General features: G+C 38.9%; 1 long non-coding RNA gene across 1 annotated transcript; it reads left to right on the forward strand.

Moving 5' to 3' along the window:
* The first annotated feature begins 6632 nt into the window (after nt 1–6632).
* LOC117964672 (uncharacterized) lies at nt 6633–9981 on the forward strand. The gene is made up of 3 exons (XR_004661162.2): nt 6633–6681; nt 8320–8406; nt 9233–9981. It is a non-coding gene; the product is annotated as an uncharacterized LOC117964672 (long non-coding RNA).
* Nucleotides 9982–14398: the final 4417 nt, after the last annotated feature.

Here is a 14398-nt window from a genome sequence, read left to right on the forward strand (position 1 = left end):
AGCAACACGACCGGTATCACAATTATAAAGACACAGATTTGAAAGATAATATATGGGAGTCCATTTTGAAGGAACTGGATAAGCTTGGTGTGTATGATTTATACCATATATGTTGAAATACCATTATGTTGATGAATATGTCCCAGTCTTGAGCATAGTTTTGTCAATAGCAATTTTGAACAGTTGTATAGATCTGGCAGTTTTCAAACCTGTCACATTGCCTCTGTATCGCTTCTGGTGTGTATGGTCATGTCGCTGTGAAAATGTCTCGTCACCCAGCACTGGAGAATGCATAACCCAGACATGTCTGCCACATCTGACAGTGTGTACCATTGTTACTGGGGTGTAGAATGGTTTGGGGTTTTATTTGCCAAATGTGCTGTAGAAAGTTACCGGTATGTGCAGTTATGTTTAAGGATTACTATTACATAACAATTACCATGGGTACTTGATGCAGGCTGTGGTCAAACCAGCAGGGCTTCTTTTGTATAGTATCTGACCAAAATATTAAACATACAGAAAGCCAAGTTTTAAACATGCTTAAAGAGGGACAAATAAAATAATTAACGTGTATTAAATGGATTAGTTAAACAAGAGACAATTGAGGCTTATCTTTCCCTGCCATCATTCTTAAGCACTTGTAGTAACTGATAGTGAGTCTAATATTTCTTGAAGGGCTGTTTCTTAGTAAAATGTTACAATGAGATGGTTTGGGTGCTACACTAGCTTTAATTGTGTCTTGTATAACTAAGCTGTCTTGTGTCTTATTTGCCCTGTGGGTGTTTGATATACGCTTTGCAGGTTTACGTGTTCATTGTTTAAAATGCAGCTTAAGCAGAAAGTGATTTTCTGTGATTTATAAACATGTTTGTGGTGTCTTGTAACCAGGGTGGCTTGTGGGTGACATCAGACCAGGAAGAGAATGGACACAGACAGTACTGATGCACTGATTTATTATAAAGTAAATAAATGATTTAAACAAAACACTGTCACAAAACTAACAAAACGGCACAGTGGCCAAAATAAACAGATAAAACAGACACAGAACAAACAAGTATCATGCAGGTGTAAAACCAGCATGGGTAGCAATTGTTTTCGATATTATATTCAGCCAAAGCTGCTGATTTTTATACATGTGACCATCTCCAGATTAGTAATAAATTAATCAATCTTAATACAAAATACACACGGGGGTGGGGTGTACCCCAGCACATGTCTGTTAAAAATATGAATTCAAAAGTAGGCGTCTGATGTGTATTTGTAGTTATGTTGTGCAGATTATTATACATTTGATACTTCATCTTTTTTTAATAATAAAAAAAAATCTTGTAATATTTGTATGTTTGGAATCAGTGCATTAACTCACCTTTTGTATATAGACGTGTACAACATTTGTGTGTACATTTTTAACGCATTCCTTATTTAGTGCATCTATCTATCTATCTATTGGTATATATTATATATATATATAATTTGTGGCAAAGTGGGGTATTCTTTACCACTTTCGGGACCGTTCATAATTATTGTGTTTAAAGAAGAACTCTCACAGCAGATTTAAATGAAAACAGGACAGTGCCTGTATATTTATTTGTATTTACAAACACAAAACAAACAATACAAAAGCCTAACTAAACTTGTATCAGTTTTATCTACAGCCAGATGGCTAAGCTGTTTACTGGTAACCAAAACAAGTATTGCAACACAACCCCTTTTCTCAGGTCCAACCACACAGGTCTCTACAGGCCTCAGCCTTCACACAGACACTGATGCACCTTACAGACCTGGTTTTATACACCTGCCTCAATTACTAGCAGGTGTGCCTAATTAAATTAATACAACAATTAAACAATTAAACTGTGGCTGTGCAAAGCAGCCATGAAACATACATTCCCCAGAGTGCAGGGCTTCGGCCCTGTCACAATATATATACACACACATTCATCTTTATACTAATCAAGTTGCATTATATCATTCATTTTGGTCATGCATGTTCCTATTTTACTTATATTTAGAAACATGTCCTAATAATGCGTTACTGAAAGTTATGTTCATCTGCTCTTCGATGAGTCAAGGATAATTACAGCAGTTATAACGGTATCAACAATTGGAGGGCTAATAGTGGATGAGCAACTCTGAGCCATGTATACCCTTGGGCTAGCAAAGAAGAATTGCTCCATAATATCTAGTCGTGTTGAATTTGAAGCCATTAAAAGCCATTAAAAGCTGATGCATAGGCAGGACTTAATTAGGGAAAAAACAGGAGGCCTAAGCAACAGGTTTCACCAAGCTACTGAACCCTGGAGGCAAGGGCCCAGCCTGGGAGGCTGAAGTGCGTTGAGGTGAACATTCACTCTCTGAGGGTCCCCAGTGGCAACTCAGCATCACCAGGATTCAAACTCAGAAACTCCTGATCGCATGACACCCTGCAATCCACATGAAAGTGTTTTTGCTGCACGAGCCCCTATACAGTAGACCCCATGATCTTCTCCAGTACCACAGGCCAGAGACTTGAGTAACCACCTGTTAGACAATCCTTGAAAGTTAAATTCCACAATATAAAGGCTCCCTTTGGTATTAGTTAACATGCACCCCTGCCACAGCATTAAGTACAAACGCAGAAGACCACCATGATCACACATCACTTAGAGACTATGAACAGCCAATGCCCTCCTCCTTTTGCGTACAATTTCAAATCCCTCCACCTCCCCAATCGCCACCTTTGCAGCTACCTCTTGGCTTATTCATTCTCATGGGAAGGTTCTGATTGTCTCATCCACATGGCCAAGAAATGGTCCCTCTGCCTAGCGGGCTCTAGGCAAAAAATGGCTGTATAATAACAAGCATAATATCAATACAAATCAATTCAATTATGTTGTGGAGTGTTTTTTCTGATCTCCTGAACTTGTGGTAAAGAATGCTGTATCCAAGTTTATCACAACTGGTGATGAGGTTCTCCAGATTTAAAAACGTAAGTCTGTTGACAGCTATATGCATCCCCAGCAAGGGAGACAAATAACACTTCCCACATACTTACTTCAATGCTGCCAGCAAGTCCTGGAGGATTGCCAGCAGCACTGTTCTGCTAATCTTGCTTTAGGCCACTGGAAATGTGCAGGAGCATCTGGTTAAATGGATAAACATGCAGAGAATGAAAGCACTGGATAAAGGCTGCTTCGAATAGCTACACACTAAGGTAAACTTTTTTTAATGGATTGCTTGCCCACCCTGTATTATAACCCTTCTCTGCGTTCACTGACTGTGAAAGGTTACATGGTAATGGCTGGGTTTGCTGTGTGTGCAGCGAGCACATGAGCGTTTCCTGCAGTTCTATTCAAACATCTATGGGGTAATAATTCCAGAGCCACACTGTGTTATGACTGAAAAAAACTCAACCTAGAGCTGATAAGTAGGGCAAAGTTAATTTGGGCTTTTGTTAAGTGTGATGTCAACAAGAAATTATCATATAGTGTTCTTAATTACCATAAAATTAGATGGAACAACATTTCCGAGTTTGTTGTAAACCAGTTGTGTGCTTTCAAAATACTTGCGCATTTTGTATAATTTATTGTAAGAATACGAACAATGTTGATAAAGCTCAGCACGCTATCTCGTTGTAAATTACTACCTGGGGTTTCTCATTCATGATGCTATTTGGGACAGAGAATGTTCAATGCTGACACAACTTTGACCCCCAGAATGTTTCTGAAATGACGCCCCTCTTACACCTCCGTATTTGGAAATATTTTGAGATGTACTTTTTGCACAGGGGGAGGGGGTATTAAGAGCTATGGTCTGTCTATTCTTAAAACGGTGGAATGACCCTTGATTGCAAGTTTAAAAGCAAGGCATGGATGGATAATGTTCTACTTGAGCCTGCTGTACATTTGGATATGTTTTGATCTGTTATCTGTAAGGTGAAACTATGTTTAAAGTGTACCTTATTGCATTAATATTAGATTGTATTGTATACATTACAGTAAGTAATAGAGCTATGTATCATACAGAAAGATGTTTTTGTCAAGTGTTTTTTTTCCACCTATTTCTTTCGTGTGTGTGTGTGTGTGTGTGTGTGTGTGTGTGTGTGTGTGTGTGTGTGTGGCATTCTCCCTGTCTGTTTGCTGTGTACAGCACAATAAGCTAAGGTAACAATTGGTATCTCTTGAATATAATTTATTGGCAGTGAGTATATAATATTACATTGCCAGTCACCTTGGTAATTTTTAGTTTACTAAAAACAAAAATTCATGAAAACATTCTGCAGCAAAAATAGTGCTACAGTCCTTTTTTAGAGCTTCTTAATTTATCTTCCATGGGTCTCCCTCCCCTTATCCTTTAAAACAAAAATGAATCTGTCTACCACCCCTTCGCCTCCCCTCTTCCAGAATCCTGGAGTCGCCACTGCATACAAAGACTGGTATGTAGTGTACCGGTATTATTCTGTGAGCTATCCACCCTACCTAAATCATGCACATTTAAAGCACACGATTGCCATGTCAGAGGTTGAATCCATATTCTGTCTTGGCTATATAGGTTCCTGTGTTGACAATGCTTTCCTTGCAAGCTGATCTTGAAGTGAAGCAGCAGTGCCACTGGGACTCCAGCTTACTGATGCCCTCCTTGCCCAGATCTCTATCCGCTCTGAAGCCTGCCCTGGCTCTGACTAACAACATGCTTCACTGTCACTTTCAACTTCCTGGGGCTGATTTCAGGACTACACTGCAGTCATCATTTTGCATGCTTTGGAATTATGATTCCAAAACAATCTGTTCCTTACTGTAATAATATTTAGAAAACAGTATAAATATACAACTGGAATGTAGTCTTTGACATGTCAAATTGAGAGTGTTTATATTATATCCATTTCCATATTTTTCCATATAATCATCTGTGGCAAAGTGGTTTGTAGTGCATAGGCGCACTGGTGATGAGGTGCTCAGGAATGATAAACACAAGACAGTTTACGGTGAAAAAGCAGCTCTTTATTTGCTGACAAATAATAATACCTGGCTCTACACAACAATGTGTGTCGCTCAGGCAAACCACAGGGTTCAGTCCCGAAATAATAATCCACTAAACAAGACACACACAAACACAACACGGTCACAGGTCCAGAGTGAGTGCTCTTAGTGGAAGTGGTGATTTACAGGTTAATTCATGTACAATGGTGAAGTGGAGTCTGGGTTTAATTGCTGTCGGTTTAGCTACAGCTTCCAGAGGTTAGCCTTCTATAATGACAAGCACAGACATTTAGAAATAAACAAAACACTTAACACTCATGATACGCTTATCACAGTCCGTTTCCTTTCTCGGTCATTCTCATAATCACATCAAAGGAACAGATTACATCGTCACATCCCCAATTGTACCCTTAGCCACGCCCCCTGCGATAGCTGGTTCAATCACATCTCCTCCAATCCATGACTGACACATCGCGTACCGCTTTAGGGTGATAACTTCTGGTATTGTGACACTGTTCCTGTTATACAGCGCCCTCACAGATCAGGAGGGAGATTGTTGACTAGGATTCATTCGCTCTCTGTCACATCATCTTATTTTTATATATATATATATATATATATATATATATATATATATATATATATATATATATATATATATATATATATATCCTGAAATGAAAACAGTATTCTGTAATCTCATAAATGTATGAACATGTTTTTTGCAATTCAGATGACAGACATTGATAGATAGTAGGCCCTTGGTTGGCCTTTTTTTTATTATAAAACTATCAATAAAACAACTGAGTTCTAGGGAGCATACCATAAAATTGAAAATAAATACAAATGATGTATGCTGTATTCCACCCTTAGTAGAGCTGTACTACTACTGTGTAGCTCTTGTAAGCTCTATTAAGTTGCCCACCAGGGTAAAGTTGCTGTTTTTCACTGGGGGTTCCAGAGGAAGCGTCTCATTGGCTCTGGCGCTCACCTGGTTTGTGGAGACTAAGTCAGCACTCACTATTGCTCTTCATCACGTTACAATGGACCATACTGACCAGGTACCACGGGAGCTCAAGCGGACGCCTGCAGGGCTGGCCTTGGTCCTCCAGAGGGCAGTAGCTTGCCGACATCGGCTCTCGAGTTCCTGGGTGTAAAGAGGCGATTGACTTGGTCGTGGGATTGGAGGACAAAAGGACTTTTGGTTAATGCTGTTCTGTACTGTGTTCTATGAGCTTTGCTGTGTTACACCTTTACATTGCTCTATGTATGTATAATAATAATATTATAATTTACTGCTCGCTACACACAACTGACCAACGGTGCTGGCTGAGAGGACAAAGCCATCCCATGTTATTGCTGAGCGGAAAAGTAGAACGCAAAAAAGGAAGTACTTCTCAATATGAGACCTATCCCTAACATACGACTGACTATTTTCGGTTCATTCGCAATAGTTCAAGCCCGCTGTGTTTATGCTAGAACCACAGCACTTCCCTGAACCACTAGCTGGGTCATGGACTCTGAAGGACTAAATTCCACTGGGTGTTTTGACATAATGTAAAACATAAATCACTGACATGTTTTAAACACTTCATTTTTCTCTGATAAGAGCATTCTTTAGCTCTTAGAAATTGCAGAGTTTGCAGATTTAGCACCTATATAAACCTCTATAGATCAGAATTCTCTAACAGAAACCTTGAACCATTTGAAAGCACCAGCTAAGGTAAAGTACACTATTTTACAACAAAAGATGTGTTCAAAATATGCTTTTACGTTTTAATGCAAATGTTATTTTAATATCATTATGAAAGATCTATAAAACTCTTGTTGAAGAATTCTAATTAAAATATGAAATGAGCATAATATAAAACTGCATGCATAGTGGCAGAAATTGATTATTAATAGACCCAGTTTACTGTTTGTTTTATCTTTAGTTCAAGTTGTATTTGTTTGTGGAACTCCTTTATGTGCATGTCAGCATTATGAAGTACTGTAAAAACCATTGTAAATCTATTTTCTAGGTGTTTTTAGGGGGACCTAAAAACACCTAGGCAGCAGTGTGGAGTAGTGGTTAGGGCTCTGGACTCTTGACCGGAGGGTTGTGGGTTCAATCCCCAGTGGGGGACACTGCTGTTGTACTCTTGAGCAAGGTACTTTACCTAGATTGCTCCAGTAAAAACCCAACTGTATAAATGGGTAATTGTATGTAAAATAATGTGCTATCTGTATAATGTGAAATAATGTATAATGTGATATCTTGTAACAATTGTAAGTCGCCCTGGATAAGGGCGTCTGCTAAGAAATAAATAATAATAATAAAAATATTTGACATGTCAGCTGCGACTGAAATTTAAGTAAATGGTAATTCATTTATATAGTGAAATGCCTACAGAAATGTCACAGTTTTGCATACATCTAGTATAACTTGTCCATTAATAAAGATTAATAATCAGAATATGGAGGTAGCTGTATATGGAGGCTGTCTGCCTCTCCTGACTGTCAGCGTGTTACAATGCTTACATGTATCTACAGAACTGCTTGTCTATTTCTGATACAACTTGCAGGCACCTTCTTTAACCCTGGGTATCGAGTGTATCATAATCTGGGGGTGTATGAGTATGTCTGTATATCTGTCTGACTGTTTGTCTGTATGTGTATGTGGTATCTACAGGCACACTTGTCCAGTTGTGATGCAACTTGGTTAGTTTTTGAGAGAATTATAATTGTCTGTCTGTATGTCAAACAGTGGCTGGTCCATTGAATTCTCCCATCCAAGCATAACCAGACTCATCCAGAGATCTGACAAGATCAAGCAAGATTGGATTGAAAAACACCATAGATCATAGAACATGCTTTATGACGCTGTATATTTGTATTGAATCCTTCTTTTATTTAGTGGGTGCAGAATTAGGGTATATTTTCAAGCAAGGTCTTCTTAATTGTCCAGTGTGCTTTGCAATGCCTACCAGCACATTTTAAACACATCCCTGGAAACTGGACTTTTCAGCAGTCTGAAGTATAGATTTCTTTCCACTGCAAAATTCCATGCATAAAAGCCTGTGTGTTTGTCCCACAATGGTTCTCCTCAAACCATGAGAACAGGCAAATCAATTATTGATATCCTTCAACATAAAACAATTACATATAAACTGCCAGACCACCTTGGACCTGTCTCACCTGATTACATTTGGTGTCACCCTGAATTAGAGGTGAAAATGAGGTTGATCATGTGACATGTGATTCCTGCAGCACCATAGAGCTGTGGGAGCAGCATGATTGCAAACAGTCTACCAGAAAGGGGGAAAGGCAAAGATCCACAATACTCAGGGAGGAAGTTATAATGTGTTTCTTTCTGTTTCAGTGTGAAAAATGGAGTCTTCACGGTCTACATTTACCTTGTTCCTTGTTTTTATCTACTGTATGCAAACACTCAGTCTCGGAAACGGCGGTAAGGAAACCTTTTTCTATCTATTTTATCAAAGTAAAATATAATCAAAGTGTAAATAAAACAAAGAGCATTTCGATAAAGAGTGAATACACAGAAACCACAAACGTAATGGTATATGAATAGTCAAGTAGCAGCGGCTGGACAGCGAGTCAATATTTAGATGCTGAGCAAGGGCAGTCATTCCTGAGGTTAGCAGGGGATGATACTTGCTTATTTACCTGCTTTGTACATTCAGGTTTATTCTGGTTCCTTCTGTCCGTGCACTTTTAGAAACGATGCAGATACCGGTCAAAGAAGGCGTGCCGAGGAAGGTATATACCTTCAGTTATAAACTGCTGTGTTGGAACTGAACCTGGGCTCAAAATTGCATCTAATTCAATTGTGATCAGGGGCTGTAATATAGATGCATAGCTAGAGTATAACTGTATGGTGTATATTTACATGGTGTGGGTTAGGGTTAGGGTTAGGGCTGTAATATAACTGCATGGTGTATATTTACATGGTGTGGGTTAGGGTTGGTGCTGTTGCTAAGTAATAAATGAACGGCTATCTGTGCTCAAAAACCTTAACAGTGTAAATTTAAAACACAGCCTGCGAGATGACAACCTTCTCAAGTATGTTGAATATTAAAATGTGTGAAAGGCATAGGTAAGCATTGTAAAGAATAGTGAGCTATTAAAGCATATTAATAAACACAGCGAACATGTGTAACTTTGGTAAATGTATAGGAAAAACTGTAAAAATACTGTGTAAAAATATCATGGTAATCTTTTACAAGGGCTGTAACGACAGGTTTCACTGTTCATTCATAATGTTTCAATTGTAGATCCGACAAGAGGAGACGAAACAGCATTAGAATCCAACAATCAGGAGAGAAGAACCCGCTCCGCTTTCACTGTCCAGTACAATGTAAGGGTACACCCCCCTGCCAATACGCCCATCAAGTTTCCAAAGGTTATCTACAATGAGGATGGGGACTATGACTGTGAAACCGGCCTGTTCACCTGCAAGGTCCCGGGGCTGTATTACTTCTCTTTCCAGATGCAGATATATCATAAGAGGCTATATGTCAAACTGAAGCACAATTCTTCAACCGTCCTTGAGTGGTTTGATCAATTTGATGGCCGTGATGAAGATATCGCCTCTGGGTCCTCACTTTTGAAGTTGAAAAGTGGAGACATAGTTTATCTAGAGTTGTTGCCAGACCACGAAGGGTTGTATGGAAATGCTGTCTTTAATGGTTTTTTACTGTATCCTGATTAGAAACCACCTGAAAAATCTTTAAAAGAAAGCAAGCTGTAGTAAAGCATAGCTAAGTTAGTCCGCTTCAAAATGCTCAGCCTCGTTCATCTGTTAGGAGCCGCTGCCATTATGTGGCCACTGAGAAAAGTGCATGTTCAAAGACTAATTTGTCCGCCATCTTGTGGCCACTAAAGGAATTGAAAGTCCATAATTGTAGGCATTTCCCAGCACTGACTTCTTTCTCAGTGATAATATTAGCATAGTGTCACTTGTTTCTTTATACTGCGTAATAATCCTTTTTTATACTGTCCTAATAAAAGCTTTTTGCATTAACTTTGTGTTATTGTTTTGATTACAGACTTATTTAAGTTTGTTGAAGTTTTTTGGTTTTGAAATGGCAACTAAGTGTTACAATGTGTTTAAGAAATATAAGAATCTGTGAATGTACTGGGGAGCTGAAGAGCTGCAAAAAATCTTTCCATAATTACTGAATATATGTCTAGTTCAACACTTTACAAAAAATGAACAGTACACGAATACCTACAATTGTAGCTTTAGAGGAAATACAATTAGATAATGTACAATACAGCAGAATAAAGGAAAATAAATGGATACATCGAATCAATACCATGATGCCTGAAGGTTTAAATAGAAAGGAATAGTAGATCATTACATCATTAATTATGTAGTAAATTACATCATAAACACATGAATAGATTTAAATAGAAATAAGTGAGTGTGGTTACCATGGCATCAAAAGCCTATAAATACCTCCACTATTTGTTTCCAAACACACTTTCCCTTGACAGAGGCATGTAAACATACTGAAACGTTAGGAAGTTGGCTCTTTTGAGCAAAAAGTGTGTGTGTGTGTGTGTGTGTGTGTGTGTGTGTGTGTGGGTGTGGGTGTGGGTGTGGGTGTGGGTGTGGGTGTGGGTGTGGGTGTGTGTGTGTGGGTGTGGGTGTGGGTGTGGGTGTGTGTGTGTGTGGGTGTGTGTGTGGGTGTGGGTGTGTGTGTGTGTGTGTGTGTGTGTGTGTGTGTGTGTGTGTGTGTGTGTGTGTGTGTGTGTGTGTGTGTGTGTGTGTGTGTGTGTGGGTGTGGGTGTGGGTGTGGGTTGTGTGGTCCAGTGGTTAAAGAAATGGCCTTGTAACCAGGAGGTCCCCGGTTCAAACGTACTATACGCGCTATACGCAATGGCTACAGTGCAGCAACAGGTCTTCTATAGAACACACATTGCATTTTGAAACTGAAGCATATCAGAGGATGTGTTTTTGCTTTGTTTTTAATATATTTCCTGTTTAAGAAAAATCTAGCTTTAGGAGACGTTGCACCAGACAAAATTCACTTAAAAGGTCCACCAACTGGTAGGGTTGCCACCTCTGAGGTACAGAAAACGAGACCGCTGAACAGAAGGGGGCTGTTAAAAGTTTAAACTCTCTTTAGAGATCTTCTATTCATCCAATAGGAAGCATTGATAATACTACTGCTTCAGTATTGACAACCAATTCATATTGTGTGTATATTGCAGTAATAATTTATCATGATTTTTCTAACTTGTGCTCAATTCATGGTACTGGCATTTAGTGTCCTGGGAAGGCATATTCAATTCCCGGGGCACCTTCCTCAATCCCAGGACAACCCAGGGAAACACGGACAACTGAACAGAGTTTGAGAACAACTGTCCTGTGCTATCTTTTGTCTCTTAAAGAGTAAGTAGCTGGGTTCCGAAAAATATAGCGTTACACATCGTGTTGCTAAAACTGTTTAAATAATGTACCTGTCATTTCTCTTTTCATTGTTGACAGCTTTTTACACTTATAACTTTAAAGTCTGTTTCAAAGGTATTTTCAAAATGGCCACTCCAGTGTACTGGGGTTTGAGATCTGTTTAAGAGTGATAAAAAAAAACCATAACAACAAGTGCTCTGGTTTTTCTGTTATGTACCACATCATGGATCATTATTGTTGTGTTACCTGTTTGACAATGTGGGCAATAATCCTTACACTATCAGTGCACTAGAGCGGACATTTTGAAAAGAGCTTTTAAACAAGCCTTAAGATGAACTTGTTTTAATGGTCTTTAGTAGAGAACTCATTGCTATGAACCCTTATGAGGGAGAAATATAAGAATTTGAAAATGAATGATATGTGAGTAAGAAAACGATTTCATTTTGTACACCCTATTTATTCTACCTCTAAGGATTGTTACATCAATCTGAAAACTGTCAGTGTCCTTTAAAGATCCATCTGAATTGCTGTTATTGATGACTTAAACAGAAAATAATATAGTATAAAGTGATTATAAACAAGAATACAGTATATTCATTCAAGATAATGGTGGAATTTAATACCCGTACCAAAGATTTCTTTTACATTGGATAATATGATTTGTAGTTTTTTTTTTGTTGTTCTACTTGAACACCAGAACTTCTAGCCAGTGTCAGGTGAGTTCAAACATCACAGACCCATTAGAGACAGACAGATAATGAAGAAGTTATTCATGAAAAGGCAAGCCAGGGTGGCTTTCCACACATTACACTTTCCACACAGCTGTCTGTGTGGAAAGTGTACCATTCACCATTCCCAGTACAGGCTTCCTTACACATTTAAAAGCACTCTGTTCCTGCTGACAGCACACAAAGAGCCGCATGTCCCATGTTTCTGTGATAACACTTCCAGTATGCAGTGCCAAGGAGCTCTTTGTGTTTCCCTGCAGCTGACAGAAACCCTCCACAGCCCTCTTTGACTTTGATTCAGTGCTGCACTCCAAGTTATCTGAGTGTCCCTCTTTGTGCTTGAAAGCAACAGTGTCCCACAAGCATGATTAACTACAAACTGATCACAAACCAGACCTTCCAGAGCTTTCCCTTGCATTGCATTGCACTGAAAACGCAGCTTGCTTTGGGTGTGATCTAATGTATTCTTCTTCTTGTTTAGATTCACGTTGTATGTTATTTTCTGTTACTCCTCTCATCCTGGTGGCTTTAGAGGAGTTTAAAGCACCGGTAGTCTGGTTAAACCTACAATTCAACAGAATCGGTTTTGAGGCTAATGGGTGGGATTTGTTGTTGTTCCCAGTGGAAGGGTGTCTCGGCATGTTATGTCAGAGCCTGGTTGTGTAATTTATGGACAAGCCGACGTGGAGGCTGACTCTTCCAATTGGAACTGGAAGAACACTGAGCTCCAGCAGGGCAGCAATGAGGAACAGGAACAACATGTTCCCTTTTTACAGCTCTGGAAGCAGGTCCCACCATTTACACTGCTCCCTCTTAATGTCCCTATCTGTCCTGCACATCAAAAAAAGAAAATATTGAAAACAGCAAGTGACAGGGCCTTTTACATTCAAATATAGTGCAATTTACTTGCAACATGCCCTAACCGTGAATTACCAAATCTGAAATATCTTGAAATAGAGGAAGCTCTCTACAGCCTGCATAGGGCAGTCATCATATCTGAACACCCTGGTGTTATTGTGCTTATAAAATATCACCCCTCCCACAGGGAATTGGTTGTCAAGTGAATCAGGCAGAATGGTTCTGAAAGTTCCAAGCTGTGCTGGTATGGTGACATATATTGGAACACTTGATAGCCAGTGAGATTGCTTTCTCTGCTCTTGCCATGTTATAAGAGTTGAATAAGTCATTGAAAAAGTTTGAGTATGCCCAGATGATTTTCTTTCTAACCCACATGAGTGTCTTCTGCTGGTGAGATGAGGTTAAAAGTTCTATAACCACGAATGCAGACAAGCTCAGCTCTTTTGCATAGTGGTGAAGACGCTTGATTTCAGCGTGCAGGTCGCTGGTTGCACCCAGTCACCGCCCTGTTACACAAGCTCAAAATTCTCCTAGTCAACGCGGAAGCTGTTATGAGAAAAAAGAGATTTCAATGAAACCAAAAGCATCTGTTTCATTGGACAGATCAAGACCTTCCTGGTGCAAAGTATGTAGATATAATGCAAGGTTAATTGCACTGAGGTTTTACATTACTGGCTTTGCAATAGCTGTCTCCCATGAGCAACTGGAAAGACCGGTTACTGTGGTGAAACATCCATGTGTCTCAGCAATGAAAACATGTCTCAAGCAAGCTATATATACTGGATGCTCAGCTGATGCACTATCCTTGCACTGCTGTACTACTATTATGTCATTGTAGATACAAATTGTCTGAATCCTATCTCACTGTTATGTCATATTGTATTCTTGTAGTATTTGCACTTATTGTAAACCACACTGTATTTAAATATTGCTTTGGCACTGTAACCTTGTATTGCCCTGTTACACCTGTAAGTCGCCTTGGATAAAGCCGTCTGCCAAATAAACTCATAATAATAATAATAATAATAATAATAATAATAATAATAATAATAATAATAATGGTAGCATGCAATACCACAGTGCCACCTATTGACGAATTCACTATGACACTGGGGCATATTTTCAAATTCTTTATTTTGGTTCTGATTTTGTGAAGTGAATCAGTGATTATAAAACACATAAGTTTAAACGTAAAGCCTCTTATAAGCGCTTAAATGAAATGTCTGAGTGGTGCTTTGAAGATAATCCTTATAAGTATTCTGAAGTTGATGTTTTTTTTTTCCTTTCAGAAAACATTTTTGTTTAATCAGATTAAAAAGCTTTCAACATACCATTGTTTTCACTGACACCATCTAGTCCACTGTTCAGTATTACATATACAGTTAAACTGGGTCAACTGTGCCACATATTGAGAATCAATATGAATGCCATCGTTT

This window comes from Acipenser ruthenus, chromosome 15 (assembly GCF_902713425.1).
Source record: "Acipenser ruthenus chromosome 15, fAciRut3.2 maternal haplotype, whole genome shotgun sequence".
In the NCBI taxonomy this organism is placed as follows: Eukaryota; Metazoa; Chordata; class Actinopteri; order Acipenseriformes; family Acipenseridae; genus Acipenser; species Acipenser ruthenus.